This window comes from Dryobates pubescens, chromosome 15 (genome assembly GCF_014839835.1).
Source record: "Dryobates pubescens isolate bDryPub1 chromosome 15, bDryPub1.pri, whole genome shotgun sequence".
NCBI classification, from domain to species: domain Eukaryota; kingdom Metazoa; phylum Chordata; class Aves; order Piciformes; family Picidae; genus Dryobates; species Dryobates pubescens.
Window position 1 is genome coordinate 23,246,095 of NC_071626.1, and position 15,274 is coordinate 23,261,368.

At 46.3% G+C, this 15,274-nt stretch overlaps 1 protein-coding gene across 1 annotated transcript in view; it reads right to left on the reverse strand.

Moving 5' to 3' along the window:
- Positions 1 to 15,274, reverse strand: part of PTPRO (protein tyrosine phosphatase receptor type O) — a 228,235-nt gene that overhangs the window by 93,261 nt on the left and 119,700 nt on the right. The window lies entirely within an intron of this gene.

The following is a 15,274-nucleotide window of genomic DNA, read 5'->3' on the forward strand; positions in this document are numbered from 1 at the left end:
AGAGATCATCAGGGTCAACCTAACATCCAACACTATCTAATCAACTAAACCATGGCACTAAGTGCCTCATCCAGGCTCTTTTGAAACACCTCCAGTGACAGTGACTGCACCACCCCTCTGGGCAGCACATTCCAATGGCCAATCTCTCTTTCTGTGAAGAATTTCTTCCTAATATCCAGCCTAAACCTCCCTTGGTACAGCTTGAAACAGCTTGTTCTGTCACAGGTTGCCTGGGAGAAGAGAATGATCCCCACCTGGCTACAACCACCTCTTCAGAGAAAGAGAGATTGGCCATTGGGATGTGCTGCCCAGGGAGGTGGTGGAGTCACCATCCCTGGAAGTGTTTAAGAAGAGACTGGATGGGGCGCTTGTTGCCATGGTTTAGTTGATTGGATGGTGTTGGGTGATAGGTTGGCCTTGATGATGTTGGAGTTCTTTTCCAACTTGGTTAATTTCCATTCCATTCCATTCCATTCCATTCCATTCCATTCCATTCCTTTCCACCACCCTACAGGTAGTTGTAGACAGCAGTAAGGTCTCCCTTGAGCCTCCTCTTCTCCAGGATAAGCAACAGCAGCTCCCTCAGCCTCTCCTCACAGGGCTGTGCTCCAGACCCCTCCCCAGCTTTGTTGCCCTTCTCTGGACACGTTCCAGCAACTCAACATCTTTCCTAAACTGAGGGGCCCAGAACTGGACACAGGACTCAAGGTGTGACCTCACCGGTGCTGAGTACAGGGCACAATGACTTCCCTGCTCCTGCTGGCCACACTGTTCCTGATCCAGACCAGGATGCCATTGGCCTGCTTGGCCACCTGGGCACACTGCTGGCTCAGGTTCAGCTGCTGTCAACCAGTACCCTCAGGTCCCTTTCTGCCTGGCTGCTCTCCAGCCACTCAGACCCCATGTTACTTCACTTTTACCTGTTTCCCTCATATTTTTGATAAAGTCACATTTCATATTCTCTAAGAGAGTTAACATCAAACAGCAGCAATTCTTTCAGAATACAATTCACAGAGAGCCAAAGTCCACAGGCATCTGGTTTCAGGCCAGCCTGTCTGTAGCAAAGGCTGATTCCCACTGTGTGCTTTCTGAGGCTCTGGCTACTCAGTCCCTTGCATCCTGAAGAACAAAGCTTCCACCATTCTTTCCTGATGGAAGGTGGAATAGAGTGGAAGAAGGGTGAGATTATAAAGGGTATTGGAGCAAGATCATTTCTAATAAAGCCACAAAGCATAAATCATTTCAATCCCCCCCAAGAGATGATTAAATTGAGACTCTTTTATCTTGCAGAAACAGGATCATATATATACTCTGCAATGCAATATATTCTGAAAGCCTGAAACTGAGGAATAATTTTAGGCACTGGCTAAGCTTTACCAGATACACCTGTGCCAGGTGATAAGCTTTGGTTGGCACATTTCATTCCCTAAGCCACACCAGTTCATGTTCAATATTTCTTCAGCTAGTAGCAGTGAGACAGGAGCCATTTAACCTTGTTTTCATATAGCATAAGTTTGTTAAGTCATTGCCAGCTGAAAAGACTTCTCTTTTTATTAAGTGCAAACCAGCAGTCAGCAAGAAGCACTCCTACTCTACAGGAATTTCGAAACAGATTCATGGGAATTAATGAGAAGGAAAAGCTAAAGCTTACAGTATGTGCTGCCTTTTTGTTTACTAGGCCACAGCGTCGCTTTGAATGTTTTTCACCTCCAGTGCAAACTGTAATACTTGCTATTTTCAGTCCCCAGCTTCACAGTAACTTTCTCTCCTTCATATTTCACAGGCTGAGAGCTCCATTTGGAGGCTAGGTTTGGCAACCCTGGCTAGTTTGCAATTTATTCAGTGAGGGTGTTCCTGTACCAAAGAGCTAGACACTTCCCTCAGAGATCAATTCTAGCATCTTGGCTACCTCCTGTCTTCTTAGAGTTTTGTAGAGTGGAGAGTCTTCCATGAGCATCTTTTTGGGGGGGATTTATGGTGCTGGAGCCAAGCTCCTTGTTTGTGATTCATACATACAGTCTTGGCAAGTCCTGGCATTAAAACCCCCCACCCTAAACAACCCAAAAAACCCAACCCAAGAGCAAAGAATTGGTTCTAGGACTATAAGATTTTAAATCGCAGTAGTTTGCCTTTACATACTGTGATGGGTTAATGCCCATCCTGGAAGCAGGGCAGGGAGAGCTTGTGAGAACATTGCCCTCCCTGCAGGTGGATTTCCCCCTCAGAAACTAAATTAGTCTGTTCCACTCCCCCTCCCTGCCCAATAAGGCTATAAAAAGGAGGAGACTGGAGCCATTAGGTCTTTTGGTCCTTGCCTTTGCCTGGATAAGGACTGCTGGTGGCTCCTGGTTCCCTTCTTCTCTGCCTATGCAAAGGACTGGTTTTGTATTTCATATTTTTGTTTCTTCCATCCGCCCTTGTTCCTTACCCTTTCAACCCTACCTGTTATTGTTTTATACATATATATATATATATACACACACACACACTGGGTAAAGATAATTCTTTACCTCTCTACTTCCAAGCTGCATCCAAATTATTTCTTGTTGGATTTTGCTCCTTTCCTTTTTTCCCCTCTCTTTTGGGAAAGAGGAGGGGGGAGCAGGGGAGGGATTTTCAGCCTGGCCCCCATCTGAGCTCTTAAGTCCCAGTTAAGGCTCAAACCACCACACATACATATCATTAGCTTCAAGATTTCAGGTGTATCCAATGTCACACTACCCTATAGGGAAAGCTATAGGCTTGAGAAGGATCTAAGCAAACCCACTCCTCTGGACCCATGAGAAAACATAAGAAGCACACAGTAAGTCCAGCCCAAGTAGGATAACCAGTCTAGACAGTGTCAAGACTGAGTTTAAAACCAGAAGCAATGCAACTTTAATTGCTGAGCTGAGGCTTATAATGAGTGACTTTTCACTTGCTAAAATGATACCAGCCAATGTTACCAATGGATGAATACTTTGGTGTGGAAGTCTGGGTGATTTTTCACAGATGGCAAAGTGATTGCTCCAAAAAGTTTACAATGTCAGGCTACAATTATGCAAAAGTTTCCATGTGTTTTCCTTTGCCTCAGGTGAATTCAGCAAACTTACCCCTGAGTACATCAAAACACCACATTTCAAGTGTGTGCATTTTGCATTAAGTCCTGATCCAGCATTTGGATCCACATAGATTAAACCTTCAGCTGGGGATGATGCTTAGATCTTGTCAAAACTAAGTAGAGATTCTCTTATCCTTCCTGCTCCCTATTCTCCTTGCAGGAAGAAAATGTGGCATGATTCCTATTTCAGCTCTCCCTGACGTGGGAAGACAGTAGAAGAAAGGACTTTTATTCCAGCAGCAGGTGTGCTACAGTACCACAGAGAGCGTGGCTGTCCTCCAATTAAGGAAAGACAGACCTGATTCAGCAGAGTTATTTCTCCACATTAAGCTTGATGTGCATGTATGATTAGGGGACTTGAGCATCTCCTCTGTGAAGAGAGACTGAGAGCACTGGGGCTGTTCAGTCTTGAGAAGAGAAAACTGAGAGGGGATCTGATCAATGTCTATCAATATCTGAGGGGTGGGTGTCAAGTGGAGGGGGCCAAGCTCTTTTCAGGGTTGCTCAGTAATAAGACAAGGAACAATGGATACAAACTTGAACACAGAAGGTTTCGGTTCAACATGAAGAGAAAGCAGGCTGCCCAGAGAGGTTGTGCAGTCTCCTCCTCTGGAGACTTTCAAAACCCACCTGGATGCACTCCTGCTTGAACTACCCTGGGTGGTCCTGGTTTTGGCATGAGGGGTGGACTCCATCTCTGGAGGTCCCTTCCAACCTCTAACAAGGTGTGATTCTGGGATAATGCTGTACAAATCAGTGGGGTTTGACCTTCCAGAGACTTGCATTTGATGCTTCACTGGAAGAAAGGGACTGGTGTTACCTCTAAAATTGCTCTAGCCTTCCCTTGGCTTTGCTGCTGAGTTGGATGGTATTAACTCACTTGTGCCTACCTTGCTATAAAGAGCCAGGCAAAAGAGCTCAACAAATTTATGTGCCAGCAAACAATTCAAAGCAGCTTGCTTGTGTTTGGTGGTATTATAAACAATAACTGATGTTAATCAAGTACAGCTGGAAATTAAGCATATAATTGCAGAGTTCTAGATATTCCTAGGATATAATTACATCAGAGATTGCTCATACGTGGTGTGGGTTTATTTGATTATTCTGTGGGTATTTTATTACCCATTTTGAAGACAGTACATTTTTCCCCCTTGCAATGTTTTCTTGAATTCATAGCAAGTAGCATTCAGCAAATGATCCACTCACAGTTAGCATAAGATGCCTCTGATAGCTAAATACATAGAAACCTCTCAGGGCTTCATCAGAAGATGTGTGGCCAGCAGATCCTTTGAGGTGATTCTGCCACTTTGCTCTGGTGAGAACTCACCTGGAGACCTCACCTGGAGTACTGCATCCAGGTCTGGAGCCCTCAGTACAGGAAGGACATGGACCTGATGGGGCAGGTCCAAAGGAGGGCCACAAAAATGATCAGGGGGTTGAAGCACCTCTGCTATGAAGACAGGCTGAGGGAGCTGGGGGTGTTCAGCCTGGAGAAGAGGAGGCTCTGGGGACACCTAATAGCAATCTTCCAGTACCTGAAGGGGGCCTGCAAGAAGGATGCAGAGGGACTGTTTACAAAGACCTGCAGTGACAGCAAGGGGCAATGGTTTCAAAGGAGAGAAGAATAGATTTAGATTGGATGTTAGGAACAAATTCTTTGAAGGTAGTGGAACACTGGAACAGGTGGCCCACAGAGGTGGTTGAAGCCCCATCCCTGGAGATACTCAAGGGGAGGCTTGACAGGGCTCTGGGCATACTGATCTAGTTGAGGATGCCCCTGCTGACTGCAGAGGGGGTTGGACTGGATGACCTTTGGAGGTCTCTTCCAACCCAGACCATTCTATGATTCTGTGATCTACTTGGGGGGAAATAGCTTTTTCTGAGTTGTAAGCATCTCTGAAGCATGTGGGGACTGTGGAATGACAGCCTCCCTTTTTTTGGGTTGCCTGTGTCCAGGTGTTTTTGAACCACTTCTGCCGTGATGCACAGGCATTCTTTGAGTGACACCTCTTTAGCAGCTGTGTGGCTCATGCTGGGGCACACCTCCATAACAGATCCCTTTCTTGAGTGGTACCTATTATTTTCAGTGATTGTGTGTCCCTCTTCAACACACTTGTACATGCTCAGGCTTTTAAACTGCTGAGTGCACAAGACCCACGGTTGGTGGGAGGTATCTGGGTTTTATTATCCATTGGCTCCTGAAATAATTTTTATCACAGGATCACAGGATGCTAAGGGTTGGAAGGGAGTTCCAAAGATCATCAATTCCAACCCCCCCTGGCCAGAGCAGGACCATAAAATCCAGCACAGGTCACACAAGAATGCATCCGGAGGGGTCTTGAATGTCTCCAGAGAAGGAGACTCCACAACCTCTCTGGGCAGCCTGTTCCAGTGTTCTGTGACCCTCACAATGAAGCAGTTCCTCCTCCTGTTGAGATGGAACCTCCTGTGCTGTAGTTCATATCCGTTGCACTTGTCCTATCACAGGGTGCAGGTGAGCAGAGCCTGTCCCCTCCCTCTTGACCCCCAGCCCGCAGATGTTTATAAACATTTATTAAATCCCCTCTCAGTCTTTTCTCCAGACCAAACAGCACCAGCTCTCTCAGCTTCTTTTCTGTACATCTGATTTCCTGAAGAATTCACCTTTCATTCAGCTCTGAGGTTTGGTTTATAGAATGAAATAGCAGATAAGGAATGAATAGGAAAGGCTTGGCAATTAACCACATGTCACCAGATGAGATCACTTCTCTCCTTTAGGATATGGATTTCACTTTGGCTGTGTTTTAAAAGAACAGATCATTTCTGGGCATCCTGTTCTTTACGTTGCATGAGGTGAGGGTTGCCAACCATCTCTGGGCTTCTGGTTTTTTTCAAGAAGGTGGCTAGGGAGAAACCTGAGCACTGTCACTGCTGGAAGTGACAAACGTGCCCCACTTAACTAGATTGTAAAGCCAGTGTGTCTTAGGACTGACAGCATCAGTATGGTAAATACACATTTCATTACTTCTGGTCAGCTGCCCCCAGGATTTAATTTGCTGGTGTCGCAGCTTGAGAGGCTGTTTTGTGCCTGTGGGGAAATTTGGCATGGCTTGTGCATTCAGAACCAAATGATTAGCTCCAACTTCCTGCCTAGTTTGTTATTGCAAGCTCGTGCCACGATAAAGCACTTAGGGAAAAAGAAAGTAGGAGGGGGAAGCAGAGGGGGGGAAGTAAATCCCACAACATGATGCCATTTCCAGCACAGGGATGAGTCATGCTAGTGGAATTTCCAACCAATAATCAGGCCCTAGCTAAAATAAAGAGGGGGTGGTAAGGAGATATGCATGTCAATTAAATAGTATTCAAAGAGTAATAGCAAAATAAGCAGTGTGTAGCAGAGCTCAGAGTTTTCTTTTCAGGAGCCTATATCCTCAGTTCACTCCCTTACAACAGTAGGAGTTTTATATGTGAGGAAGAGATCAAAGTTGCAAACCAGCTACCAATTTTATGTACTCTAGCTTTTGAATAGAATAGAAGAGAAATAACCAGTTTGGAAGAGAACTTTGAGATCATCAAGTCCAACCTATCATCCAACACCATCTAATCACTAAACCATGGCACCATTATGTCTCCTCCTAAACACCTCCAGGGATGGTGACTCCACCACCTCCCTGGGCAGCCCATTCCAATCGCCAATCACTCTCTCTATGAAGAATTTCTTCCTAACATCCAGCCTAAAGCTGCCCTGGCACAGCTTCAGACTGTGTCCTGGTGCTGGTTGCCTGGAAGAAGAGACCAACCCCCACCTGGCTACAACCTCCCTTCAGGTAGCTGGAGAGAGCAAGAAGGTCTCCCCTGAGCCTCCTCTTCTCCAGGCTAAGCAACCCCAACTCTCTCAGCCTCTCCTCACAGGGCTGTGCTCCAAACCCCTCCCCAGCTTTGTTGCCCTTCTCTGGACACCTTCCAACAACTCAACATCTTTCCTAACCTGAGGGGCTCAGAACTGGACGCAGCATTCAATGTGTGGCCTGACCAGTGCTGTGCACAGGGGCAGAATGACTTCCCTGCTCCTGCTGGCCACACTGTTCCTGAATGTCTCACTCTGAATGACATTGGGCTAGAACCCAATTATCAGAAGTGCAAGGAGTTAGTGTTCTGCTGTCTGTGGGTGTTGATCAGCTCCGTAAAATTAAACTACTGGTAGCTGCATATGATCTAATGCTAGACAAGTGCAGCCAACACCCTGAACAAATCTGATTCCTGTCAGCTCTTACAGTGTAAATCCTGGAGTATCACAGTTTTCCAAGTGAGCATCTGAAATCCCAAACCAGGGGCGAATTTTAAAGCTATGAGGACCTACTTCTAAAGGCAAAAGTACCATCGTAGTGACCTACTGTGTAATGGTGGTCAAAAGTAACATTAGTGCAAGATCTACAGGGCAATATTGAACACTGTAGCCAGGCCTCTTGGATGAAATATTGGCTGCTATGGTGAGTGATTCTACTACAGCCAGATACATTTTGTTCCAGTGGCCAACAATGTTAATTGCATTCTAAATCACATGATGACTCATTCTCACACAGATTCATCTTACTTAATTTCATGTACATAAATGGAATGACTGAAAGCCAGGATGTCTTTTCCCAACAGAGTATCTGTGGATTCATTTGAGATCTGAATAACTTTTGAAAGTCAAAGGGCCAGAGATCCCTTGGCTTGGCAAAATTGCTGCAGCCCCCCCACCCCCAGGTGCAGTGAGTTCAAGCCTTACAACAGAATCACATAATCACCAAGGTTGAAAGAGACCTCAAAGATCAAGTCCAACCCATCACCACAGACTTCATAACTAAACCATGGCACCAAGTGCCACATCCAATATCCTCTCGAACACCTCCAGGGATGGTGACTCCACCACCTCCCTGGGCAGCACATTCCAATGGTGAACGACTCTCTCAGTGAAGAACTTTCTCCTCACCTCCACCTAAAACACAGGACTGAGATCTAGAGTGCTATAGTCTTGCAGAGGTGCCTCCATAATAAGCACATGGAGACAGACTGAGAGAGTTGGGGCTGTTCAGTCTGGAGAGGAGAAGGCTCCAAGGAGACCTAATTGTGGCCTTCCAGTATCTGAAGAGGACTACAAGAAAGCTGGGGAGGGTGTCAGAGAGTGATAGAACTGGGGGGAATGGAACAAAACTAGAAGTGGGTAGATTCAGATTGGATGTTAGGAAGAAGTTCTTCCCCATGAGGATGGTGAGACGCTGGAATAGGTTGCCCAGGGAGGTGGTGGAAGCCTCATCCCTGGAGGTTTTTAAGGCAAGACTGGATGGGGCTCTGAGGAACCTGATGTAGTGGAGGTTGTCCACCACCCATGGCAGCGGGGCTGGAACTAGATGATCCTCAGAGTCCCTTCCACCCCTGACAATTCTGTGATTGATTCTATAAGGAATTCCACAAAATAAAGAGTACTGCAAAACAGGTCACAGTAATTTTGCACCAGCTCCCTAGTGTATGTTGTACCTCTGATGGTGATACATGATACTGAAGAGCAATTACAATAAAAATGGCAAACAATTTTAGTCAGAAATTTGAATCTTATCCCCAGTAAATCTGCTACTGCTACTGTGAACTTGCTGGAAATGTATTGTTTCCTTTGAGTCACTCTGCAGGGAGCAGAGTCAAAGTCTAGCCTGTATAAACTGTTTTATTGATTTACCCTGCTTTATAAATCTCTCCTTCTTGCTGTCTCCCCACACACATACACACACCCCACTAGGGACTTCACAGTTTTGGGATGATCCCAGCCACATTCCAAGCCCTTACAGCTATCAAAAATGAGGATCCACAACACTCCCTTCTGGTGTGTTTTAAAGTCAACGTCCAGAGCCAGCTGTTAACAGGCTTTGGCTTCACACAGTTTAGTTGTGTTTTGAAATGTGAATTAATACTAAAATCTTACTGTAGGTGACTCTTCAGGTTCCCACCTTGCTTCCATCATGACTCCATCATGTGTCTCAGCCCGTATTTTCATAGCTCCCTGCTCATACTCAGAATACAGAATTAACCAGGTTGGAAAAGACTTTTGAGATCACCAAGTCCAACCTATCACCCAACACCACCTAATCAACTAAACCATGGCACCAAGTGCCTCATCCAGGCTCTTTTTAAACACCTCTAGTGATGGTGCCTCCACCACCTCCCTGGGCAGCACATCCAAATGGCCAATTACTCCTTCTATGAAGAACTTTCTCCTCACCTCCAGTCTAAACTTCCCCTGGCACATCTTGAGACTGTGTCCTCTTGTTCTGGTGCTGGTTGCCTGGGAGAAGAGACCAACCCCCACCTGGATACAAGCTCCCTTCAGGTAGTTATAGAGAGCAATAAGGTCTCCCCTGAGCCTCCTCTTCTCCAGGCTAAGCAACCCCAGCTCCCTCAGCCTCTTCTCACAGGGCTTGTGCTCCAAACCCCTCACCAGCTTTGTTGCCCTTAAGCTTTCTGCTAAAGTTTGCACCATCAAACCTTATCCTGTTTATGTTCCACATCCACACTTGTTTTGGAGGTTCTCAATAATAAAACATTTCATATGAGTGAAACTGATAAGGTTTCACAAACAGGTACAGGCAGTCTCAGAACAAGCAGCTGTCATAGCCATGACTGCTATGAGGGGTGGCCTGGATGATCTTTGAGGTCTCTTCCAACTGGATGTTTTCTATGATTCTGTAACCTGAGAAGTATCCTCTCTGGGCATAGATAACACCAGGGTGAACATTCTACCAAACATAAAGGGACCTGGGGGTGCTGACTGACCACTGCCTAAACATGAGCCAGCAGTGTGCCCAGGCGGCCGCGAAGGCCAATGGCATCCTGGCCTGTATCAGGAATAGTGTGGCCAGCAGGAGCAGGGAGGTCATTGTGCCCCTGGACTCTGCATTGGTTAGGCCACACCTTGAGTCCTGTGTCCAGTTCTGGGCCCCTCAGTTTAAGAAGGACATTGAGAGACTTGAAGGTGTCCAGAGAAGGGCAACGAGGCTGGGGAGAGGCCTTGAGCACAGCCCTGTGAGGAGAGGCTGAGGGAGCTGGGGCTGTGTAGCCTGGAGAAGAGGAGGCTCAGGGGAGACCTTATTGCTCTCTACAACTACCTGAAGGGAGGTTGAAGCCAGGAAGGGATTGCTCTCTTCTCTCTAGCAACCAGCACCAGAACAAGAGGACACAGTCTCAAGCTGTGCCAGGGGAAGTTTAGGCTGGAGGTGAGGAGAAAGTTCTTCACTGAGAGAGTTGTTAGCCATTGGAATGTGCTGCCCAGGGAGGTGGTGGAGTCACCATCCCTGGAAGTGTTCAAGAGGGGACTGGAGGTGGCACTTGGTGCCATGGTTTAGTCATGAGGTCTGTGGTGACAGGTTGGACTCGATGATCTCTGAGGTCTCTTCCAACCTTGGTGATTCTGTGATTCTGTGATTGCCCCACACTGAGGCTTGTTTGGAATTGCTGGCTGCCAGTATTAGATCCTATGGTTTTAATAAAAAAAAACAACCAACAACACCAAAGTCAGCTTTACAGAATATAGAGGGAAAAGTACAATCTAAGCATTCAACATGTTCCAGTGAATTCTTGGAGCAGGCACAGACCTGAGCGTTGCCTGTGAGACCAAAATGGTTTGAAATGGCCTTCAAGAATGTGAACAAAAATGCTGCAGAATGGTTAGCAAAAGTACAAAGACCTGTTACAACATTTAAAGACCTCTTGAAAAGAAAGATAATTTTTCCTTGGGCTTTTGCTTTTATCTATACTTCTCCACAGGTTGTGTAGAGGTCTCTTCTCCCAGGCAACCAGCACCAGAACAAGAGGACACAATCTCAAGCTGTGCCAGGGGAGGTTGAGGCTGGAGGTGAGGAGAAAGTTCTTCCCAGAAAGAGTAATTGGCCATTGGAATGTGCTGCCCAGGGAGGTGGTGGAGTCACCATCACTGGAGGTGTTTAAGAAGAGACTGGATGAGGTACTTAGTGCCATGGCTTAGTTGATTAGATGGTGTTGGTTGATAGGTTGGACTCAATGATCTCAAAGGTCTTTTCCAGCCTGGTCAATTCTGTATTACTAAATACTCTTTGGAATAAATCCTTGATGGGAGAACAGGAACCCTTCAAGATTTTCCATGCAAAAAAGGAATATTTTAAGAAGTCAAAAGCCTGCAAAAGCAGCAGCTCTCAATAATTTATGATGTTTGATTCAGGTTAACACACCATTGCTGGGTATTCTGCCTTATGAATATTGTCCTCAGCACTGTTGCTATTCTCAGTCTCAAAAAGCCAGTAATAACCTGCTGGTCATGTTTTATAGATGAGCTTCGACCTTTCTTTGTTCCAGGAGACAGATTTAAAGGGACAGGTGGGGTTTTTCTACCCTCTCTGCACATGAATGCAGAACATGAGGTGCTCTTTTTTAAGGCAAATGGCAATGTGGTATGTACAGTCCACCATGGTTTGCTACCATTGTAATGTTCCTGATTTGGAAGGAAATCTGTCTTGGCACTACGCTGTCACAATAGCAGTGCACAGGATCACAGGATGCAAGGCACCCCTAGAGATCATTGAGTCCCAGCCCCCTGCCAGAGCAGGACCATGTCACTGAATAGTGTAGCTCAGGTCACTCAACACATCCAGAGCAGGAGCACATAACCATAAAGTCTAGCTCAAGTCACACAGGAACACATTCAGGTGGGATCAGGCCCAGCCAACACTGATTTAGGCAGGGGGAGGTCCTGCCTGACCAACCTGATCTCCTTCTAAGATCAGGTGGCTGCCTGGTGGATGTGGGGCAGGCTGTGGATGTGGTCTACCTGGACTTCAGCAAGGCCTTTGACACCATCCCCCACAGCAAACTCCTGGCTAAGCTGTCAGCTTCTGGCTTGGACAGCAGCACTCTGTGATGGGTTAGGAAGTGGCTGGAGGCTGAGCCCAGAGAGTGGTGGTGAATGGTGCCACAGCCAGCTGGCAGCCAGGCACCAGTGGTGTGCCCCAGGGATCACTGCTGGGCCCCAGCCTGTTCAATATCTTTATTGATGATCTGGATGAGGGGATTGAGTCCATCATCAGTAAGTTTGCAGATGACAGCTAGCTGGAGCAGATGTTGATCTGTTAGAGGGTAGGAGGGTTCTCCAGAGGGACCTTGACAGGCTGGACAGATGGGCAGAGACCAAAAGGATGGCATTCAACAAGTCCAAGTGCCAGGTGCTGCACTTTGGCCACAACAACCCCATGCAGAGCTACAGGCTGAGAGCTGCCAAACAGAAAGGGACATGGGGGTAGTGATTGACAGTAGCTGAACATGAGCCAGCAGTGTGTCCAGGTGTCCAAGAAGGCCAATGGCATCCTAGCCAGGAACAGTGTGGCCAGCAGGAGCAGGGAAGTCATTCTGCCCCTTTGCTCAGCACTGGTTAGGCCACACCTTGAGTCCTGTGTCCAGTTCTGGGCCCCTCAGTTTAGGAAGGATGTTGAGTTGCTGGAAGGTGGCCAGAGAAGGGCAACAAAGCTGGGGAGGGGTTTGGAGCACAGCCCTGTGAGGAGAGGCTGAGGGAGCTGGGGTTGCTTAGCCTGGAGAAGAGGAGGCTCAAGGGAGACCTTATTGCTGTCTACAACTACCTGAAAGGAGGTTGTAGCCAGGTGGGGGTTGGTCTCTACTCCCAGGCAGCCTGTGACAGAACAAGAGGACACAGTCTCAAGCTGTGCCAGGGGAGGTTTAGGCTGGAGGTTAGGAAAAAATTCTACACAGAGAGTGATTTGCCATTGGAATGTGCTGCCCAGGGAGGTGGAGGTGGTGGAGTCACCATCATTGGAGGTGTTTAGGAGGAGATTTGATAGGGTGCTTGGTTGCATGGTTTAGTTAATTAGGTGGTGTTGGATGATAGGTTGGACTTGATGATCTCAAAGGTCTTTTCCAACCCGGTCTATTCTATTCTATTCTATTCTATTCTATTCTATTCTATTCTATTCTATTCTATTCTATTCTATTCTATTTTCTCCTATGATTTATACATAGCTCCCACGACTGAATGTTAGTTCTTTTTTCCTTTTTCCTTGCTAAACCATTTGCTGTGTAGTTTTCTTGGGGGTTGGTTGTTTTGCTTGAAGGTTGGGATTCTTTTTTTCTGTTTCCAGCTCTGTGTTGAAAGGCAGGCAAGCAGCCAGTGCCATCTCCCTGATTACTAGCCAGAGATGAGATACATAATTCTCTGTACAGCACAGGGTCAATTGCTAATCCACACAGAACATTTCAGTTGTTGCTACAGCCTGATTTTCAGCTCGTTTCTAGTGTGGCTTCAGGCTCAGCTCAGCCACTCTGCTGATTTGATAAATTCCTACCCACAGGAAAGTACTCCATCACACTACCAGTGGCAATCTACTACTCTATAGTAATCATAGAATCAGAGACTTGTCAGGGTTAGAAGTGACCACAAGGATCATCTAGTTCCATCCCCCACCTCCCACGGGCAGGGACACCTCATACTAGATCAGGTTGCTCAGAGACACATCCAGCCTGGCCTTAAAATCATCCAGGGATGAGGCTTCCACCACCTCCCTGGGCAACTTGTTCCAGTGTCTCACTACCCTCATGGTGAAGAACTTCTTCCTAGCATCCAATCTGAACCTACCCATTTCTAAGGCCACAATGAACACCACAAAACTCTCTAATGTTGCAAACACTCACAGCTTGTGGCTTGTCGCTGCCACCTTCCCCTACAGGGATAACTCCTGAAGGATTTACTTGGTCATAGTGTATTGAGAATTTAGTTTTTGAGTATGGCCACCACAGGTTGATTTGAGAAAGGAAGAAATGAAGGAGAAGAGAAAACCAAAGAGTTCAGGAAATAGAGCCATGATAATGTCCTTTCAGGTGTACCATGTGCCACTTCACCTACTCAGAGGAAGAGACTGCTGCTACCTATCAGAAGGTTACAGAGTGTTACGTGGCTTTCATGGAAGAGAAAATGATGCTACAACATCCTCTCTTGGCAGCTTAGTGTCTTCAATTGGCAAAGCAGACCCTTCTGCAGCTGTGTTTACCAGATTAGGAAAATAATAATTCCTTCTACCCTAATACACAGCCACCACAGTTGTCCTTCACTGGCATCCACTGCTGCACTATCAGAACTTGCTTAGATACTCTGCACACTTCTTTGTGTCTGACTACAATACTGACTATCCTGTTACCTTTGAAGCCAGGAAACCTTGATGAGATGTTGCTCAGAACTTTTATGCTGAGATTTCAGTACTTGGTGTGGGATTCATCTGGCACCATTTCATCGAACTAAAAATTTGGCATGTGGTCAAGTCTTATCATCTTGGCTCCCTCTGTGCTCTGTAGGGAGAGATGGATCTGGAAAAATTGATTTATCCACTTAAGACTGAACAAGCTGCCTTCTGCAGATGTCTTCCCCTCTCTGTGCACCTTCCTTTTACACATTAAGTCAGATGAGACCAGAAACAGCATCTGTGTGTGGTATGAAGGCAGCTGCAGTTCAGATTTGTATTGCCATTTCGGTGTATTATGGCTCCTAATCGTGGTTTTTGTGTCTAAATTGATATACAAGGTTCAAATTTTGTTAAGCTGCTCTCTTTCTTCAGCAGTATAAAAGTATATGATGGCCATGACTGAGCTAGGCATGCAAAAGGTCCTACTCAGCAAAAGGTGCAAGCATGTGCATAAATCCTTTCCCTGTGTGACAAAGGCTGGCCCTGCACACAAGAATCAATCAGGAGATCAAGGTCTCTTCTCCTGAGCTGTCAAAGAGTGATAAACCCCTGAAACTTCCTTCTAATTTGTTTTGTGTCTTTTATGAGGGGAGGCTGCAGAAAAGTCATTCAAAGGATAATAAATGTCTTGTTTCATTAGGTGGTGCTGAGAAGCCTGTTCTGCATAGTTAGCATTCTTGTCATAGAAATTATTATTGCTTGCTGCTCTCATGTGGCTTTTACACTTGGCAGTTATTCAGTGGCCAACAGGGGTGCAGACAAACCTTTACAAATACATTCATCAGCCTTGTATCTTAGGCTGAGGTGGCTGATCAGTAACAGCATGGAGAGAGCACCCTTGACATTTCTCCTGGTTTGGCAGTCACAAACCCTTTGAATGCAGAGTTTGTAGAATCAAACTTCAACCATTAGCTTTCTTCTGTACATTTCTCATTTAATACCTGACAAA